This window comes from Nomascus leucogenys, chromosome 19 (assembly GCF_006542625.1).
Source record: "Nomascus leucogenys isolate Asia chromosome 19, Asia_NLE_v1, whole genome shotgun sequence".
NCBI classification, from domain to species: Eukaryota; Metazoa; Chordata; class Mammalia; order Primates; family Hylobatidae; genus Nomascus; species Nomascus leucogenys.
This window is the reverse complement of record NC_044399.1, coordinates 38015002-38030347: the sequence shown is the minus strand read 5'-3', so window position 1 is coordinate 38030347 and position 15346 is coordinate 38015002. Positions and strand designations below refer to the sequence as shown.

The following is a 15346-nucleotide window of genomic DNA, read 5'->3' as shown; positions in this document are numbered from 1 at the left end:
AACAGGCCTGTGCCCCACCTGTGGAGGGGGGGGTGACGTCCCCCTTCTGGAGTGCAGGCGGGGGCCACGGGACCACCCCCTCCTCTACAAGCCACAGGCTGTGCCCACTGGCAGGGACAGGGGAGGGGGCCTGGGCTAGCTCAGGAGGAGGGAGGGGTTGGGGGGGGGCAGGGTGCGGCTGGGGCGGGCACGGGAGCCGGTACCTGTCAAACAAGAGCCAAGGAGCAAACTAGCTTCTTAGTCACCTTTCTCTTCTCTCCGTTTTGGCAGCAGCCCCTCCGGGCAAGGGGAAGCTGATATCATAATTATTGGCTCACCTGGCAGCTGCCTCCCCTCACCTGATGTCAGCACAGACACAGGACGGCCAAGCTGACGGACTGACAGACGGACAGAGCTCCTGGCCCCCCAGACCCGGGCCCCCACGCCGACCTGCTTCACTGAGCAGGTAAGAGGAGCCCCGGCCCAAGTCAGCCGTGGAGGCCAGCAGAGCCGGGCTGGGGCATGGGGCGGGCGTTCGCCTTTTTAATGGGGCTCAGGAGTGACTGGGAGCACCTGGGTGCTCCCCACATTCTCACTGCAGCTCAAGGGAGACTCAGAATTCGGGTGAGTGCCTGGAGGCCAAGGGGCACCCCTTCCCCCACGCCCCCCTCCAGTTCCTTTTCTAGGTTGTCCAACTTTAACCCCTCTTGCTGTGGTGTGGGTCTCATTCTCGTGTGTGCTGGATTGTGTGTGTGTCTCTGTGTGTTGGAGATGTGCTCACCCACCCTGTGCTGGGAGGAAATGAGGACTCAGAAGTGTTAGATTTGGAAAACTAGAGCTGAAAGGCAGGGGGCCAGGTTCTCCATCTAGTGGTTTTCCAGGTGAAGACGGGAGAGCCCAGCTCTGGGAGCTGGGGAGCACCAAGGATGTGTGCAGATCAAGGAATCGCTCCACATCTCCACGCAGCCTGGGCTGGGGTCTAGATGCCTGGGCCCATGCAGAGGCCTGGGTTGCAGAAAGGAGATGGTGCACCTTGTGGCGAAGCAGACAGGTGGCAAACAGGTGCTGTGGCCAGGAGTTGATGCCGGGCTTAGGGCAGAGTCGCCTCCTATCCCCAACTCCATTTGTCTCCCGCAAGACCCCTAAGGCAGTGTCCTGGTGAGCAGAGCTGGGCCAGGCAGGGAGCCCTTAGGCCTTTGGGGCCTAGAGTTGGGGGTGTGGGGAGTGAAGGCCCTTAGGGAAATGGCCGAAGCAGCAGGAAGCCCCTGCCAGCTCCCCCGACTCCTCCCCACCCACTACCCACTCAGATAAGGTTCTGGCATTCCCCGTGGAGTCCCCCAGGCCCTCCCTAAATATCCAAAGAAGCCCGTTGGAGTAGACTCTAACAAGTGGGCGTGTTTGCCTCTTCTCTCGGCACCTACAGGCATGGGGGATGTTTGGATGTGCTTTGTGGCAATGCACAACTGGTCAGTGGGAAGGGACCCGGGCAGAGAGGCTCCTCTTGGGAAGTCATCCTATCCATCCCCTGCCCTTATGCCAGTCATTGCCCACACCGGGCAGGGCTGCCCCTCCTAATCCCTGAAGGAGAAAATCTGGTCAGTTTCCTCACAATATGAAGTCCTTCCTGGAACCTCTCTGAAGTCTTTACTGCTGCAGAGTCCCGCTCTGCTTGCCCGATAGCCTTCTTCCTCCCGCACCGAGGAACACTAGTTCCTCGGATCCAAGGGCGGCGTTGCACTGCAGTCCTGTCCCCACCGGGCTTGGCTCAGAACCTTTTACCATCTTGCTCATTCCCTGACCACAAGACACAGGCAGTACAACGGCACCCCGAGTGGATGGGGTAAGGGGCAGCGCCTCCTATCCTGGTCCCTTTGTCTTGCGGCTCTGTGAGGGGTCCAGGGTGAGCCAGGCAGGGACAGAGCCAGGCTGAGTGCTGGAGAGGGGCAGAGAGGGTGAGGGCTGCCCCAGGTTGGGGATCCTCAAAGGCGAAGGAGCCACAGGGAGAGGCGCATGTCCTGCCGGCTCCCCGCCCAGCCCCGCCCGCGCTGCCTGTGCGAGCTCAGCTCCCGGCTCCAGGGCCTGCCGAGGCACGCTGCACCCCCAGGCCCGGCGCCTCACTCACTCCCAGAGCCAGGAACCTGTTCTCCCAGGAATACCAGGGAGTTCTCAAAGGACTTTATTTCCCAGGGGCTCAGGGAGCCCCAGAATCCTCTGGACCAGTGGGTCCTGGGAAACTAGAGAAAAATTAGGGGGCTTAGGACCCCTCCCTGCTCGCCGGCTTTGTCTCATCCACGCACTGACGCCACATTGCCCCCAACCAACAGCCGTCTTCATCGTGAGAAGGCTTCATCGCGAGAAGGCTTAGGAAAGTTAAAGACAAGGGGGAAAGCCCGCTGGTGACATGCGCCTTCTGTCATGTGCCATCCGTTGCCTCAGGGAAAGCCTTCCTTTCCCCCCATCCCCCAGAGAGTCCCATCTGGCCTCTGAGAAACCAACATATCGCCTCTTTCCTTGGACTCTTCACCTTCTCTAGCCAAGAAGTCCTTCCTGATGCCTAACCTCTCCCTTTCTGGCTTGAGTTGACACCTGGTCTTCATGGACCAGCAGAACCCCCATTGCCTGCACAAGGCCCAGGCACATAGGCAGAGACTGTTCTAAGTCACATTGAGACGCCCTGGTTGCTTGGGCACTGGCAGGAACAGAAAGGCCCCACTCTCACTGCCCCTCTTATTCTCTCTGACTCCACATTCTAACGAAGTTGCGGTCCGCTTCTGCCTGCCTCCCCATCCTCCTATAACAGAAGGATGGAGGGGACCGAGGTCCTTCAGGTATGCCCTCCCCTCTGTCCTTCCAAATCACAGCCTGCCATCCCTGCTGTGGCTGGCAGAGGGGAGTTCAGGAAGCCAGGATCGGCTTCTGCAGCAGGAGTGATTGACGGAGTTCAGAGAAAGTTCTCAGCATTTTAGGTTGAGTTTGACTGGACTGTGTGACCACAGGAGGTGGTTTCCTGAGTGGAGAGGCAACCATTGATCTGGGGTGGGTGGGGTTGGGCTGGTAACATGCCTAGGAGCTGGGGAAGGATGAGATGACCTCCAGGAGCTGGGGAAAGACAAGATGACCTCTGGGAGAGGGCCTCCCAAAAGCACCAACCACATGGTTCCAGAATACATTGGGTCTTTCCAGCTTATTCATCTCCATCCCTGCCCCTCCCTCCCTCTCTGTGCCCAGCTCCAACCTCATCCCTGACCCTTCCACCCGTCTCTGTCTCTTTCCCCATCACAACCTATCTCCATTCCCATCTTCAATCCCAGCCCAGCCCCCTTCCTACTCATCCCCATCCCCAAACTTGCCTCCATCACCACCATCCCATCCTGCTCCTTCCTCCTTACCTCATCTCCTCACTCCTACCTCCAACCACACTCCTATCCCCATCTCCCCCTCCCGCTCCATTCCTCAGGATGGATCTCCTCCTATGTCACAGGTTCCCTTGGAGTCTAACACCCCTCACCAGCATCCCCGCCAAGTTCTGAGGTGTCCCCCAGGTTCTCTGAGCGTTGAGGAAAAGCCCAGAGCCACGCCAATAGACAAAACGAGCAGGACAAGATCATCCCTGCAGCAGCCCTTAGCTTCCTCATCCTATCTGGGCCATAAAGGCTGGATGCTCACCAAACAGTAAAAATGAGTTCAGATGCAACAAGACAAGTGGAGGGCTGGCGTCCAGACAGACCTCCACACTGCGGGCATGTGGCAGTGAAGGGGGGGATGGAGAGACACACTCATAGAGCCCCAAAGCGGGGCCGGGGCAGCCTTTCTCAGGGGGCTGGAAGTGTAACTGATCCTATTAGGCATGGCGGGCCAAGGAAGAGAGGGCATGGAAGCAGGAGTAGGGATTTTTAGGGTTGATTAGGAGTGCGTATCCCCGGGTCTCTACCCTGCCTGTGGCCCTTGCTTAGTCAGCTCAGATTAATGGGGCCAGGGAGAGAATTCACTGAATCGTAATCTCTTGGGGAACTTGACTGGAGAGCCAGCTGTGAGTCATGGAGAAAAGGGAACCTGTGCTCTCACAGCTACTCTAGAAGCTTCCAGGGGTAGGCACCCCTCAAGACCCTCCCATCCCCTTCCAGGATGCAACAGAGAGCCCACTGCAAGGTCTGACCCTCGCCCTCCACCCCATGCTCACAGGAGGATGCATGGTCAGTCAGCTCCAAATCCTGCCCTCATACACCCTCTGGGGCCTTCAGGGCTCCCCCCACTGCCTCTGACAAACTACAGCACAGAGACACACATACACACAGAGACACACACACACAGAGACACACGCACACAGACACACACACCCAGACACACACACACAGAGATACATGCACACACACATACATATATACATACGGAGAGACACACACACAGACACTCACACAGACACACACACAGACACACATGTGTGCGCACACACACACAGAATGAGAATGGGGTGCATCCCTGGAACCAGATTGCCTGGAGACAGTTGGAGGTCCCACTTACACTTGTAAATTCCATAGCCATGTCCCAGACTGCACCAGCCCATCAGTCTCGGAAGGCATAGAATGTACATGAGGAAGGACACACACACACATCGCTGTGATCAGAAAACCCAATTATCAGACTCTGCACTTAGCACCCCTCTTCCACAGAGGCCCGGAGCGACCACAGCAGTCTTCACTGTCACTGGGGGTAGTGTCCCGGGCTTCCCCTGGAGAGGGTTTCTGGAGCCCACGTAGGGCACCAAGAGCATGTGGCTTCATAGAGGTGGCTCTGCTTCTCTGTGCCTTCCCATGAGTGTGCCCAATCTGCCTAAAGTGGGAAGGGTTTTGGAGAAAAAATTATTTGGGGTGGCAATGCCAACCCAGGATGATCTGAGGGTGGTCAAGGGAGAAAGATGGCAGCTGGAGCCAAGGAGCTGGATGGGCTCAGGAAAATGCCCCCAGAGCCTACCCCTTCTCCAGGGACATGATTTGGTGCTCAGAGCTGCTTCCCCTAGCCCCAGCACCTGGAGGAAGGAGCAGCGCACAGATGCCTGCATAGCAGGGAACAATCTCTCCCACTGGTGGGACCTCGGTTTCCCCATCTGTCAAATAAAGAGAGGTTTGGTTGGGAGGGCCTCCCAGTGCACTTCTCACTCCAAGGCTTAGTAAGTTCAAGGAGATAACCACCTGCCCATCCCCTGTGCAAGACGGCATTGGGGGAGGAGGTGCACCAGTATGTATTTGTCTTGTACTAAATCTGTATTATTAGTAGTGGTGGCAGAATTAATATCCCTAATAATAGACTGGTATTAATGAGCAGTTCTGATAATGATACGTACAGAGTGTGAGAGGCCCCTGGCCCAACGGACAGTGGGATCCTCGGCCATTTCTTTGCCCCCACTCAGGTGGACAGGCAAAGAGTGAGCGCACCAGCAGGACGAGGACCCTCTTGACCATCCCCCTGGGGCACACCCCAAGGAAGGGCAGATGTTTGAAGGTAAAAAGATCTCACTCAGCCCCATCCCACTCCTGAAATCCTACAGGCCTGGGACTCCAGGGGAGGAAGCAGGGGGGCACCAGACAAGCTGGTGCTGGTTTAACTTCTGAGGATTTTGACATTCTTGTTCTCACTCAGTCCCCAGGACAGCCAGGTGAGGTATGTAAGGCAAAGATGTGGACTCCGTTTTATAAAGGAGGGAACGAGGTTTATTCTCATGACTAGCCCACACTGAAAGAAGAGCTGGGAAAGGACCCTCCTGCAGTCCTTGGTCAGGAGGACTCACTGTGAGGGAAAAGGGGGATTCTGTAGGGAAGCCAGGATCTGGGCTCAGTGAAGGCTTCCAGAGATAATAACGCCAGGTTACGGGGGAGGTGAGACCAAGCTCCAACATCCCTGTTGGTCTCACAGATCAAATCCTCTGCTGCCAATCACTGCCACAGCCCATCAACTCCAAAGCTAATTACCTACGTGGCCCACAGGAGGCTGGGGGTGGGACCATTGGGCTCAGTCCTGGGTGACTTCATTACAGGGGTAGGACTTCCGGGCCACAGGGACCCAGAGCTAATGAGTGCTTAGAGGTCAGCCACTTCATCCCATACCTTAGCCCATTTCTCCATCCCCTTCAGCCAGTGTAGCTGGAGGAAGCTTGTTGTAGGAGGGATGAAGGCAAGGCTTCACCATCTGCGCAAAAGCCTCCTGGTCCTTCACTCATGCCCCACCTCATCAGCCATTCTTTGGCCCCTATCACAGCTGGGCAGACTGAGGATTTCAGGGAACTTTCTTCTCTAGAAACCAATGTCTAAGGCCTCAGATCACTGCTTTCTGAACACTGCCCCCTGGAAGGATCAAGCGGGCAGCAAGTTCCTCCTTCTCAAAAGCCCAGCTTTCCAGTCAAGCCCTCAGTGGTTCTAGGTCACCTTGTCCACCTCCAAGTCCTAGGTCAGGCCAGTTCTCACCATCAGACTCAGCCATGGCTTCAAAAATCCCTGGGAATAGGTGAGCACCGTGGCATGCACTTTTAGTCTCATATACTCCAGAGGCCGAGGCGAGAGCCTAGAAGTTTGAGACCAGCCTGGGCAACAAAGCAAGACCCCATCTCTAGAACCTGGGGAAGGTGGAGGTGGGAGAACCTTCTCCTTAAACTGCCTGTCCAAGGGTTTTATGTTTTTGGAACTGGGAATTCCCCTCCCCCACTAACCTTGGCGGGGCAAGCTTGCTGACCTTGCTTCTGGGAGCAAGATGTTGGGGTAGTCCAGCCTCACAGCCTGGACTCCAGAGTAGACAGGGAGGCAGGAGGGTGGAAGAGGCAGACCATGAATGACACCCACGAGGGAGAGCAGAAGATCCCTGGGAGCTGAGGATGCTTAGGTGGGAGGTCTCTGGCAAGGAGCATCTAAGGAGTAGGAAGAACCCAATAGGGCTGATCTCTCAGACTAGCAGAGGAGAGAAGGGGTCCTAGTAGGTAGGTCTCAGAAAGGAATGGATAGGAGCTTTAAGGGGTAGCATTTCTTGTTTCTTTGAAACCAAACATCCCTTTCTTTCCATCTACAAAATAAACATCCCCAGCCTAGCCAACATGGCAAAACCCTGTCTCTACTAAAAATACAAAAGTTAACCAGGCTTGGTGGTGCCTGCCTATAGTCCCAGCTTTTTGGGAGGCTGAGGCAGGAGGGTCGCTTGAACCCGGGAGGTGGAGCTTGCAGTGAGCCAAGATTGCGCCACTGCACTCCAGCCTGGGTGACAGAGCGAGACTTTGTCTCAAAAAAAAAAAAAAAAAAAAAAACAGAATAAACATTCACGGGTAGGTCAAGGACATCCATCCATCTATCGCACTAAATATTTATCCTTTACACTACAGATACTCACAGAAATAAAAATACTTAAAACAATAAAACATTCTTCTATCTGTCTGTTGATTTGTCCGTCTGTCCAGCTTTCCATCCATCCATTGTCCATCCATCAATCTCTCCATCCGATGATCTGTCCATTCATCCAACTGTTCATCTTTACATACATAAATACATCTATCTATCCACCCATCCATCCAGAGAGGTCAGGCTCCAGTTGGCCTCCCCAGGGCTGCTAGGAAGGGCCTGTGGTCCTGTGGCATTTATGGGGCATGTGACCTGCCTGGCCTGGGGAGACAGCCCCGCCTCAGCACTCGGGCAGGGGGCTGGTCCAGGCATGTGGGAGTATTTATACCTCGACGGAGGCTCCTGGGGAGCTGCAGGCTGAATGACTCCCCGAAGCGGTGATGGTGGCCATGACCCAGAGCCCACTGTGAGTGCTTGGATTTGGCTCCTTTGGGGCCACGGCTGGGTGGCAGAGGCTAGAGAGGGGCTGGAGAGACGGGAAGCTGCCCAGAGGCAGCCGGGGATGGCAAAAAGGAAGGGGTGCTGGGCAGAGGAGAGTGGGAGACTGGACGCTGTTGGAGTCAGGCATCTGAAGCAAAGCTGGGACCCTCCCTGGAGAAGGGATGAGTCTATTGCCCTTAAACAGGCTCTGGTGGGTGCCTTGGTGAATGGCAGGAAGGACAGGACAAGAGGACTAAGATTATAATAAATAAGGGTTAGAGATCTGGAAGAACCTCCAGGTCGGCCCAAGGCTCAAGTGCTTTTCCAGGATGGGCATACTAGGCACTGCTCTGGGACCAGCCTGCTTCCAGAGGCACGTGGGAATGGTGAAGGGGCTTTAGGAGAAGCCTGAGTTGGGGACTGGAATGACTCAGCTGCAGGTGTCGGTGGCTCACATGGAGGAAAGCGTCACCTGGGGGACATGGTGGCTTTTCATCCCTTGTTCTCCCCACTCCCCTCCCTGCCCATTCTATCCCTACCTGCTCTGTACTTGAGTCAGATCTCAAGGCAGGGGCACGAAACCCATTTTCTGAAACTGATGCTGGGTTAAGAGCCAGGGAGGCCAGAATTTGGCCCTCAGAACTTCCAACATTGATGGGGAGAAAGGAGCTAGAAACCCCCTCTTTCTTGGCATTCCCAGACCCCGAGTTTCCTGGGGTGCCCAAGCCTCAGGCACAGCCCCCAGGTCCTTCCCTGCCACCCCCGTAATTGCCGAGCTGCTCCAGGGGACCCCTCCCAGCAGCCTGTCGGGTGGAGCCCTGGGTGGGGCTACAGGCCAGCACCCAGCCTAGCCCCACCCCTCGTAAAACATGCTGCCACAGCCAGCAACAGAAACCATTAAGGTGGAACTGAGCCGTCCCCACCTCACTCATAAAGAGTGGGTAGGAGGCAGCCCGGTGGGAGGCAGCAGGGAGCGTGAAGAGAGCCTGGGGAGGACTCTTGGTGCCCCAGGCCTGTCTGTCCCTGTGATTCAGTTGCCCACAGGGGAGGCAGGGACAGACCCTCCCAAGGAAACCTCCAACATCGCCCCCACCCACCTTTCAGGCATGAGCAGGGAGGCTGAGGCGTTTCCAAGGTGGGGCCGAGTAGCGTAATGGTTCAGCATGCTGGCTTTGAAGCCCGGGTCGGAATCCTGGGGAGCATAATTTACTAGCTGAGTGAACTTGGGCAAGTCAGGTTAACCTCTCGGAGTCTCAGTTTCCTCATCTATAAAATGGGATGATAATACAGCTCCTCCCTCCTGGGGTGTAAAAACTCAGCCAACTCTTCCTGATCTCCTTGAGGATGTCCTCAGGGGGGCCCCACATAAAGGCAGAGGAGGGCTGAGGTCCCAGCTGACAGCTCTGTGGGCCAGATACACCTTTACAGGGTACATATCTCCACAGGGTACACACCTCTATGAGGTACACACCTCCACAGGGTACACACTTCCACAGGGTACACACCTCCAAAGAGTACAGAGTACATATTTCCACAGGGTACACACCTCCACAGAGTACACCCCTCCATAGGTGTACACATCTCCACAGGGTACACCCTCCACAGGTGTGCACATTTCCAAAGGTGTACACACTTCCACAGGTGAACATACCTCCACAGGTGAACACACTTCCACAGGTGAACATACTTCCACAAGTGTACACCCCTTCACAGAGGTACACCCCTCCATGCGGTACACACTTCTACAGGGTACACACTTCCACAGGTGAACATACCTCCACAGGCTACACATCTTCACAGGTGTACACTCCTCAACAGGTGTACAGCCCTCCAAAAGTATAGACTTCCACAGGTGTACACACCTCCACAGAGTATACAGTTCCATTGGTGAATATACCTCCACAGGTGTACACTCCTCAACAGGTATACACCCCTCCGCAAGTATACACATTTCACAGGTGTACACCCCTCCACAGTGTGTGTTCCTCCACAGGCTACATACCTCCAAAGCTGAACACCCCTCCCCAGGTGTATACACCTCCACAGATATACATATCTTCACAGGTGTACATACCTCCACAGGGTACAAACTTCCACAGGTGAACATATCTCTACAGTGTCCATACCTTCACAGGGTACACACCTCCACAGGGTACACACCTCCACAGGGCACAGGGTACACACCTCCACAGGGCACAGGGTACACACCTCCACAGGGTACACACCTCCACAGGGTACAGGGTACACCCCTCCACAGGGTACAGGGTACACCCCTCCACAGGGTACACACCTCCACAGGATTAGCCTCAGCATCTTTAGATGCAAATGGTCCCAGGGCCTCATTTGGCTTATAAAGGAACTGACGTACAGAAAGGGGAAGTGAGTTATCCAGCATCACACAGCCAGCACAGTGTCTCCTGGCCCCCACTCCTAAACGGCCCCCTCTGCCTGAGTCCTAAGGAGCCAAGAGAAGGCTCTCTGAGAGGTGGGGAGATGTTGATGGGTAGAGGGGGCGCAGGCCGGCTGTTTGTGAGAAGGGCACAGAGCAGGAATGCAGTAATGATGACTGTGGATCCTTGATGATTATTGATCCTGTTGTCAGCCTTTCTGGGGAATTTCTCACTCGTCATCCCCTCTACTCACGTCAAAGGGCCGTTTCTTCTTCTCTCTGATGCCAGGGCAGATCAAGTCCACCTCTTCCATCCCCACTCCCCAAGGATCATGGCAGGCAGAAGGTGGCCAGAATGCCCAGATGCTGAAAAGCTCTTTGGTCAAGGTTTTGCCAGGGGTGCACTCCTGGAGAGTCAGTGTCTGGCAGTATGGTCATGGCTCTCAGGAACTGAGAGTCAGATGTGGTCTTCAGTCAGCTGTGTAACCCTGCACAGGTCATTTCTTCTCTCTGGGCCTCAATTTTCTCCCCTAAAAAAATGGGCATGATTAGCCGGGCACGGTGGCTCACGCCTGTAATCCCAGCACTTTGAGAGGCTGAGGCGGGCGGATCACGAGGTCAGGAGATCTAGACCATCCTGGCTAACACAGTGAAACCTCGTCTCTACTAAAAATACAAAAAATTAGCCGAGCGTGGTGGTGGGCACCTGTAGTCCCAGCTACTCGGGAGGCTGAGGCAGGAGAATGGCTTGAACCCGGGAGGCGGAGCTTGCAGTGAGCCGAGATTGCGCCACTGCACTTCAGCCTGGGTGACAGAGCGAGACTCCGTCTCAAAAAAAAAAAAAAGAAAGAAAAAAAAAATGGGCTCGATGACCTTGCTCCCCTGACAGTGGTGCATTGGTAAATGTTCACCAGTCAGCTTTCAAAAGTAAATAAATCGTAATGCTTAAAAAGGCTCTGATTTATAGGATTTGCTCATTTCCATGGGCAAATACTCCCACTGTGGCTGATCTCCACCAATTTCACTGGACATGGAGTTGGGAAGAAATGAGCACAATTGGCTCTCATGAGCCCTTCCCAACTGGCTCTGCACACCATTGCCCCCTACCCTCTGGGGCAAAGGGAGAATAACATGAGACAAGAGATACAAAAGTGCAGAGGGGCTGGGCGCCGTGGTGCATGCCTATAATCTCAGCACTTTGGGAGACTGAGGCGGGAGGATCAGTTGAGCCCAGGAGGGTGCAGTGAGTGATGATTGTGCCACTGCACTCCAGCCTGGGCAACAGCAAGACCTTGCCTCAAAAAAAAAAAAAGTGCAGAGGAAACTTCAGAATGCACTGCAGATGTGGAGCTGCGGCGAAGGGATCCCAGGGCACAGTCTGCCAGTGAGAGCCTCAGCCTCTAGTCCAGGAAGCAGGTGGTTGTGGGTTGTGGGTGCCCATATCAAGGGGCAGTTCATGAGCGTGATCTGGAGGAGCTCATGGAATCCGAGAAGGCGGGAGAGCTGACTGGGCCTCCTGTGCTAGTATTGGCTGATACTTGCACACACATCCCATCCAGTTCCAGTGCTCCCTGAAACTGGAACAGGCAGGATAAAGGTTGGACCTCTATGAAAGATCCCTTCTGAATGCAGATGCCAGCCCCAGGACACTGGGGCCAGCAGAGAGACCTCCGGAGAGATCCAAAACAACAGAGTCAACCCCCCTCCTCTCCACGTAAGTCCCAGGAGTTTCTATAGACACTAGCTCTACCACATGGGAATGGCAGAAATGACCTCTGAGGCCAGAGAGCCAGGAAGAGGGAAGTTGAGCCTCTGCCAATGGGAGAGGACAATGTCAAGGACCTGGAGGTAGAAAGCAGGAGGAGGCAGGAAAGGGGAGTTCCCTTCCTGATGCTCCCCCTCCCCCCACCCCCATAACTCAGGCCTTAAACAAACTCTGTCCCACTGCTAATTATTAATAATAGCTATCATTTATTGAGCATGTACTAAGTGTTAAGCTATTTACAAGCAATATTTTATTAATCCTCCAGAGAGGTAAGTATTTATTAGTCCTATTTTACAGATGAGGAAACTGAGGCATGGGGAAGGAAGTTAAGCACCATGTCCAACCAAAGTCCCACAGTTCCTGCGATTCAAATCCAGCCCTGACTCCAGGTCGTCCAGCTTCAGGGGTTCTGCTGGCTACTCCAGGGAAGGGTCAGGGCCAAGGCGGCCTCATCCAGGTTCCTGCAGTGAGCCCTTCCCAGTGATGGACAGGAGCCCCTCATAAACACCAGTCAGAGGGCTTCTGACCAGCCCCTGAGGACCCCCTCTCTCCTGGGCCGTGTGGCCTTAGGAAAGTCACTTTACCTGTTCCCTGGGCCTCACTTGTAGAATAGAGCTTTAGCTGCAACCAAGGGGGCATCATGGTCACCAAATCAGGAGTCTCCACTTACAAAACCTGCCCAGAGGAATCCTAGAGGACCAGTCAGGAACCTCTGCATCCTTAATGCAAATTAAGGGGTGGGCCTCTGAACTCTGCATAACTTCCCTGGTTCTCATCCTGTCCCTGGGGGATTGGAGGAGGTAGCAGGGTGGTTTGGCCAAGCGAGGCTACGAAAGTCACGGCTGTGAACTGAAGCCTCTGTTAAGGCCTCTGACACGCAGGAACTTGGCTGGAGCTGGAGATGATGTTCTGGAGAATAGGGAACAGGTGCAAGAATGGGGTGAGGCCGACACTGCGGGGATCATTCTGGGCAGGCCAGACCCTCGGGAGGCGGTGCAGGCCTGAGCTGGAGCTCAGAGAGGCCTCCCCAGGTTCACATCTGCAGAGGAGCAGTGCTGGGGTCTGAGGCCAGGCTGAGTGAAGGCCAGGCAGGCAAGGAGGGCTACCAAGGGCAGCTGCCACCTGAGGCTGGGTCTTCAGCCAGTCGCCCCAGGACTGCCAGGCCTGAGGCAGCGAGAGCATCAGAGAGAGAGGCTGTAGAGCCTGGGGCCAAAGGCCCCTGCAGCCACACTTGGCCAGCAGAAGCCAGATGCATGACACATGTCCTTGAGCATTTTCCCTGTGCCAGCACCTCGTGCACACCATCCTCACGATGACCCTGCGAGGTGGGTCCGTGTGCCCCATTTCTCAGATGCGGAAAGTGAGGCACAGAGAGCTACACAGTTTGTTCAAAGTCGCACAGCCAGAAAGTGACAAAGCTGGGACTGGAATTCAGTTGGGCTTGACTCCAAATCGTTGCTCTAAGCCACTGTGCTACCCCACCTGTAGGGAGGGGAGTGGCCACCCTCCCCAGGTTACAAAGCCTGAGATCTGGCAGGGAGGAAGGGCCCTCGGCCTCCCACTTGGAGCTGGAGAATGCCTTGGGAAGGTGCCAAGCCCCCTGCACCACCTCCTGAGAAGGCAGCTCTGGGCCAGGGTGAGGTGTGGCCGCCAGGCAGGCCCGAGCTCTCCAGGAGAAGCTGTCCAGGGAGCAGGAGGCAGTGATGCGGAGCGGGAGGTGGGCTGCCCCGCACCTCGGGCCCCATGCCTGCTCCGCTGTGGTGTCCCGTTACGGCCAGCTCGGCGCTTCCCTGGTCACGCCACATTTAGCATTGCCGAGTGAGCAGGCGCCAGGACATCAAGAAGGGGTGGTGGGGACTCTTGAAGGGATGGGAGAGCCTCCCACCAGGCCCCCACCTGGACCCCGGCTTCCAGCCCCTCCACCACTGATCCCCTGTGGGATCTTTGGGCAAATCCTGTGGGACTTTGGGCAAATTGCCTCCCCTCCTTTTCCCTGTTACCCCCTCTGTCAAACGAGGTTTATTGATGGTTTATTCAGCAAAGATGCGCCAACCCCAGCCTGGGTACCACGGGGCCAATGAGGCCACCTCTCCCTCCCAGAGCTCCGGAAAGAGCACGGCCTGGGAACAGCACAGCTGCCCTGCTCTGGCTTGAGGGGGTCTTGGGTAGAAGGGGTGAGTGTACACCTCATGCTTTTCTTGATGCCTGGCCTCCCAGCTTAGCCTACCCCAACTTTGACTCCCACCCAATGAAGAAACCATAAGCAGGGTTCAGAGTCTACAGTCAGACAGACCAGAGTTCTTGCCCCTGGGTGACTTGGGAGAGTCACATAACCCCGCTGAGCCTCAGCGTCCTCATCCGGAAGGTGGGGTCAATAATGCTCCTTCCTCACAGGGTTGTTCTGATAGATCAATGAGAAAACCATCCAAATCGTTCACACAGTGGCCAGCCCAGAGCAGACCCTCAGCAAACTGTAGCATTTATCTTGGGCAAAGAGAAGTACATTTAAGAAGTACATTTAAGAGGAATTGCTCTTGCAGGTGGTAAAGGAAGGCAAAAAGCTGAGGATAGTAAGAGTGAGAGGCCGGGCACGGTGGCTAGGCTGTAATCCCAGCACTTTGGGAGGCTGAAGCAGGCAGATCATCTGAGGTCAGGAGTTGGAGACCAGCCTGGCCAAAATAGTGAAATCCCTTCTCTACTAAAAATACAAAAATTAGCCAGGCGTCATGGCATGTGCCTGTAGTCCCAGCTACTCTTGAGGCTGAGGCAGGAAAATCGCTTGAACTCAGGAGGTGGAGGTTGAAGTGAGCCGAGAGCATGCCACCGTACTCCAGCCTGGGCAACAGAGGGGAACTCCATCTCCAAAAAAATAAATAAGTAAAAATAAAAACAAAAATACAAAAAATAGCCGGGTGTGGTGGTACAAGCCTGTAGTCCCAGCTACTCGGGAGGCTGAGGCAGGAGAATTGCTTGAACCCTGGAGGCGGAGGTTGCAGTAAGCCAAGATGACGCCACTGCACTCCAGCCTGGGTGACAGAGAGAGACTCCATCTCAAAAAAAAAAAAGTGAGAACCACACTCACAATAATATTCATAATGAGAACTGGCATTTATGGGGCAGTGACTGTGCACCAGGCACTGTGCTGAATGCTTTCTGCGCATGATTTTGTTTGACACTCACAACATCTGTGTGAGGTAGGGCCTGTCACTCTCCCAGTTAGATGATGACACTGAAGTTCAGAGAGCTTTGCTGGCACAGCTTGAGAGGAAGGGCCAACCCTGGCTTTGAGGCCTGAGTCCTCTTAACCACCCCACTGTGTTAGGGACAGGGTTCCCCTATGATTGCAGAAGGTCTGAGCAGAAAAACCCTCTGATATCATATACCCAAGCCTCTAGGTCTTCATGGGGAAACTGAAGC

At 55.0% G+C, this 15346-nt stretch overlaps 1 protein-coding gene across 1 annotated transcript in view; it reads left to right on the top strand.

Annotated features, from left to right (window-relative positions):
• The first annotated feature begins 260 nt into the window (after window positions 1–260).
• The window catches only part of FOXN1 (forkhead box N1), a 31094-nt gene continuing 16008 nt past the window's right edge, over window positions 261–15346 (top strand). Inside the window, exon 1 of the mRNA XM_012503502.2 lies at window positions 261–445. The gene's annotated coding sequence lies outside the window, so the exon portion shown is untranslated. The remainder of the gene's footprint in view (window positions 446–15346) is intronic.